The following is a 6013-nucleotide window of genomic DNA, read 5'->3' as shown; positions in this document are numbered from 1 at the left end:
CAAAACAAGTATTTTGAGGGGCTTCAGATTCTGGATGAGTATCATGCATCCTGGTGTCATTGGTATGAACTGGTATCATGGGTCTTCCAGCTTTGTCTCTGACAGGGGTTCCTGTTAGGTGGAGACAGACGTTCTGTTAACCATTCCTTTCCAGGGAACTCTGAGGCATTTCAGGAATTTATCTTGGATATCAGTGTAAGTTCATATCCCTGTGTGTGTTCCTTGGATGTTCCTAAAGGATGAAGCAGCTGTGCTTCCTGGTGGATCTCATAAACTAAGCAGCCTTTATTCAGCCTGTTCCTGTTTTAGCTGTGCTTTACTTCTGGTAATAAATCCTCTCTTTTAAGTGGCAGATGTCAGTAGGCCTCTGAAGCGAGAGCTAAGTGTCTAAGGTTGCTTAGCTGATAACATATGTGTGTTTTCACCCATCCCTTTGCATTAGTACAGGAAGTGCTCAATGTGGCTCCAAGGAGATGCTCTTCCTGGCTTCTGCCAACAGCAGTGCCCCAGGCGGTGATGGCAGCGTGCTCTGTATTGCCGGGGCATGCTGCATTTCCGATGTCCTGGGACACTGCAGTCTTGAAAACCTTTTCAGAGTCATGGTCCCATTATCCTGACAGAAGCACTAGGTTATGTGGTGTCTACCAAAGCCCAACCATTTTTGGAGGGCACGAGAACCTTTCCATTCTTGAGTGAGCCTGTCCTGCAGGTGGCAGGATGGCTGCTTGCTCTGCAGCAAAAGGGGAATTGCAAGCAGAGCAGATTAGGAAATGGATACCTCTGAAGAGCATAATGGGTGGTGGCACTAACACTTGGGATAACAGGACTGTTAAAGTCAGAAAAGCATTGTGGCAGCTGGGCCATTCACCCCTTGCAGTGACTGTGCCGTCTCACAACCTCTCTCCAACTTATGAGAGCAGGAGGACATCAAGGGCACACCTGCAGCCCATCTCTGGTTGTGTCACAGAGGTTGTGTCTCCTCTCCCCATACCTTGGACAGGGACTATGTAAAGGGATACAGCTCTGAGTTCTTGTGTTACAAACAGAGGCTGAGAAGTAACCGGTGCCAAGCACACGAGCACAATCCCTTCCCCACTGCTGCGGGCCACGCTGTTTCTGATCCGAGCCAAGATGCTGTTGGCCACCTGGGCACACTGCTGGCTCATGTTCAGCTGGCTGTCAACCAGCACCCACAGGTCCTTTTTCACTGGGCAACTTTCCAGCCACACTTCACCAAGCCTGTAGTGTGGCATTGTTGTGACCGAAGTGCAGGACACTTGGCCCTGTTGATCCTCATACATTTGGCCTTGGCCCATCAATCCAGCCTGTCCAGATCTCTCTGCAGAGCCTTCCTGCCCTTGACACTCCTGCCCAGTTTGGGGTCATCTGCAAACAGTTATAATAATGTTGACTTTGCTCGTCAGAGTTTGACTAGGCTGTATGATCAGTAAAGCGTGGACAGACCTTCCATGCAAAAAAACATTAAATAAGACTATTTACTTAATATGTTGTTATGTTAACTCTATTACTTACATAACTGTTACGTCATAAATCATGTGGCAGTCTTAGATATATGGGGTTTTTTTACTCTGAACAGGTTTTATCTCTGGACAGATAATGTGGATTTTTTTTTCCCCTTTAGAACAGATTTCATCTTCTAACTCCCACTAATCAAACTGTCATTCTGTATCCTTGAGTGTCTCTAGTCACAGACTCAGAGAGTCACAGAATCACTAGGTTGGAAAAGACCCACAGGATCATGGAGTCCAACCATTCCTATCAATCACTAAACCATGCCCCTCAGCACCTCATCCACCCGTCTTTTAAACACCTCCAGGGAAGGTGACTCAACCACCTCTCTGGGCAGCCTCTGCCAGTGTCCCATGATCCTTTCCATGAAAATTTTTTTCTGATGTCCAGCCTGAACCTCACCTGTCTGAGCTTGAGGCCATTCCCTCTTGTCCTGTCCCCTGTCACTTGGGAGAAGAGGCCAGCACCCTCCTCTCCACAACCTCCTTTCAGGGAGTTGTAGAGAGCAATAAGGTCTCCCCTCAGCCTCCTCTTCTCCAAGCTAAACAACCCCAGTTCCCTCAGCCACTCTTTGTAAGACTTGTTCTCCAGCCCCTTCACCAGCTTTGTTGCTCTTCTCTGGACTCGCTCCAGAGCCTCAACATCCTTCTTGTGGTGAGGGGCCCAGAACTGAACCCAGGATTCGAGGAGCGGTCTCACCAGTGCCAAGTACAGAGGGAGAATAACCTCCCTGGACCTGCTGGTCACGCCATTTCTGATACAAGCCAAGATGCCATTGGCCTTCTTGGCCACCTGGGCACACTGCTGGCTCATGTTCAGTCGCTGTCAACCAACACCCCCAGGTCTTTCTCCTCCAGGCAGCTTTCTAGACAGACTTCTCCTAGTCTGTAGCACTGCACAGGGTTGTTGTGCCCCAAGTGCTGGACCCGGCACTTGGCCTTGTTAAACCTCATGCCATTGGTCTCAGCCCAGTGGTCCAGCCTGTTCAGATGCCTTTGCAGAACCTCCCTACCCTCCAGCAGATCCACGCTTCCACCCAGCATAGTGTCATCTACAAACTTGCTAAGGATGCACTCAATGCCTTCATCCAGGTCATTGATAAAGACATTGAACAGGGCTGGACCCAGCACTGAGCCCTGGAGAACCCCACTTATAACTGGCCTCCAGCTGGAGTTAACACCATTTCCCAGCACTCTCTGGGCCCAGCCATCCAACCAGTTTTCCACCCAGGAGAGCATTTGCCTGTCCAGGCCAGTTTCCTAAGCAGAATGCTGTGAGAAACTGTGTCAAAGGCTTTACTGAAGTCCAGGAAGACCACATCCACAGCCTTTCCCTCATCCAGCAGTCGAGTCACTTTGTCATAGAAGGCGATCAGGTTAGTTTGGCAAGACCTGCCTTTTGTGAACCCATGTTGACTGGGCCTGATCACCCGGTTCTCTTGCATGTGCTTCATGATAGCACTCAAGATCACCTGTTCCACGACTTTCCCTGGCACTGAGGTCAGACTGACAGGCCTGTAGTTCCCTGGATCCTCCCTGCGACCCTTCTTGTAGATGGGCACAACGTCAGCCAGCCTCCAGTCAAGTGGAACTTGCCCCGTCAGCCAGGGCTGCTGGAAGATGATGGAAAGGGGTTTGGCCAGCACATCCGCCAGCTCCTTCAATACTCCTGGGTGGATCCCATCCGGCCCCATAGACTTGTGGGTGTCTAGCTGGACAAGCAAATCTCTAACCACCTCCTCATGGATCATGGGAGCTTTGTTCTGCTCCTCTAACTCCTGAGTGTGTACACAGAGGGAACAACTTTCCTTACTATTAAAGACTGAGGCAAAGAAGGCATTAAGTACCTCACCCTTGTCCTCATCCCCTGTCACAGTTGTTTCATTTGCATCCAATAGGGACTGACTATTCTCCCTGGTCCTCCTTTTATTGTTAATGTATTTATAGAAAGGTTTTTTGTTATCTTTCACAGACTTGGCCAATCTAGTCATATTCCTATAAACCAGTCTTGGGGTGGAAATGGTTCCTTTAGGGAATTAATGCCCATAATGTTGCAGGAATGCTTCCACTGCCCCTCATGGGAAAACCCCTTGGCCTGGGCAGCAAAAACATCATTGAATCTCGTGGTACTAACCAGAAAGCTCTTCGTGCAGTTAATGGTGACATCCACAAAAATGAATGGGTATTTCATTTGAGGAAGAACAGCCATTATTCAATGAAGGACAACCCAGCTTCTACAAGAACGTGTAACATCTTGAACTTCATTGAGTAAACATCATTAAAAACTGTGGGGTCGTTATAAATTATTCTCTCCTTCTGCTGAAAACCTTTTCCTAGTAGTGCCTTTCAAAATAAAAGAGCCCAGGAGCATGGGGTAGTATCATCACTGATGGCAGCTGATTTGGTGGTGCAAAGCAAAGTAATTCTGTTTTCAGCAGAGCAGTTCATCTGAAGAAATAGCCCTCAAACAGTACAGACTGATTGCCTTAGGCAAGTGACCTGAAGCTCAAAGTATGTTTATTCCCTATGCAATTTTGGACAGCCAGTGGTCTGTATAGCTGGGTTTGCTGAGACAATATCCAACACCTTCATGAGAAGCCTGTTGCTACTAGAAAGAAGTGGAGCTCAAGAAGGTAGCATGCAAAAGGCACATGAAGGAGTGAGATCAGGGAATTCTTTGTGTTTCCCTAAACAGTACTGAAGATGCCTTCATGATCCCAGTGCACTTGCAATAACATAGTACGACTACAGTCAGCTTTTAATAAAGATGCTGATTAACTTAGGCAACAGTACGTAGTAATTGCACAGATAAATAACAAACTTGACCAGTCAGCATTGTGAAACCATCACAATGAAACAATACAGTAATACCGCTTTCCATTTTAAGTCTGAATTTGGGCATCCCTCCCTAGTACCTTGCAGAAGTGTTTTTTCCAGTCTTGCATATACAATTTGCTTTCAAAGGAGCCTGCATTTCTTTATTTTGTATTTATTGCTGAACTGAGGACAAAAACCTCAGTTTGGGGGGCAGTGGGCTGTGAGAAGGGGAAGAGCAGAATTTAGCTGTGGTCTGAAGATTTGTAATGCCTTATTTGAACAGGTTTGTCAATCAGGAAGGCTTTGAAAGAACAAGATTAAACGTAGGTTTTCAAACCCAAATGACTGATAAATCCCAGCCATAGAGTAGTCACTCTGGGCATTTTGCTGGGTTTGGGGACCCCAGGAATCCATTACAACATCTGCAGAGGTTCCTTACAACCCCTCCTTGGTCCCCACTCAAGAACAGGCCTCATCAGGTGTGTGTCAGGGATGGAGCTTGCTCTAAAAAGGCATCTTGCCCAGCCAGGCCCCACCTGATGCTTCAAAGCCGGCCTTCTTTTCACTGACCAGTTTGAGGACCGGCATCCACAGAGCCCTCAACACAAGCGCACCCACCTGCCAGCATCCTCCTTCTGCAAAGTTACATTTTTAAGGTTAAATATTAGCCAGCAACTGGTCACATACGTAGGAATTGGCACCATTAATTCAGTAAATGTATAGTTACTGAAGAAAGTTCCCAAGGAAGGAAGCGTAAGCTGCGGAGCTCCTCCTGAGCTCCTCAGTTGTGACAGAGGAGCTGGGGCACCGAGCAGCTGTGTGAATGATGCGCTCTCCTTGCCCTCCTCCCTTGCTTGCTGCCTGCATGCAGCCCTCCATGGAGCCGGTGACAGGCAGCACATTCCAGGCTTCCAGTTGTCATGACATTTACCCAATTCTGCCGTCTTCTTGTGCCCTGTATCTTAAAAGGCACCTGATATATATTGTACCTTGAAAACTTGCCCAGCGAAGAGTGCCAGCTGCTGCAGCGAGGCTGGTCTCAGCAGAAGGCAGCTCTGTAAATGACTTCCTGCTGACCTTTGCTTCCAGCACCAATATTTAGCGAGCAAATATTTAAAACCACACCGTTAAGAAGGAAGGCATAGCTTTACCCTGGAGAACTCAGACCCAGGGTGCTGCTGAGAAGGGACTGGGATGTGCAAGGAAGGAGCAAGCAGTCTCCTTCATCTCCTCTCCCTCCTAGCAGAGCAGCCAAGGCTGCTGTATCAAGCGTGGCAGGAATTTTAAAGCCTTGGAGGGCTGCGTAGAGCTGTTTCGATTCCAAAGATGAAACAACCGTGGGGCATCCTTCCCACTCACATTGTCTGCTGCCCCATTGCCTGTCCATCTGCCCAGGGTGACCAGGGCACGGCTGGCCCCGGAGGACTATCCCCAACCACAGGTCTGTTGCTACGTCTGGGACCCGCACACTGGTGAATCTTCAGGAAATGAATTGGTCTCGGTCAGGTGCAGCAATGGCCCAAGAGGGTAATTTTTTCCCTCAGGAGTGGCACAGAATTAGCTCTGTTGGTCAGTTTAAAATTAGGTACTTGCTCCTAACAATATTCTTTCTGTTGGACTTTTATAGTTTTGTCTCTTTTAAATGCGAAAAATAATCAGCCTTAAAA

This window comes from Phaenicophaeus curvirostris, chromosome 1 (assembly GCF_032191515.1).
Source record: "Phaenicophaeus curvirostris isolate KB17595 chromosome 1, BPBGC_Pcur_1.0, whole genome shotgun sequence".
In the NCBI taxonomy this organism is placed as follows: Eukaryota; Metazoa; Chordata; class Aves; order Cuculiformes; family Cuculidae; genus Phaenicophaeus; species Phaenicophaeus curvirostris.
Note: the sequence above shows the minus strand (reverse complement) of the source record.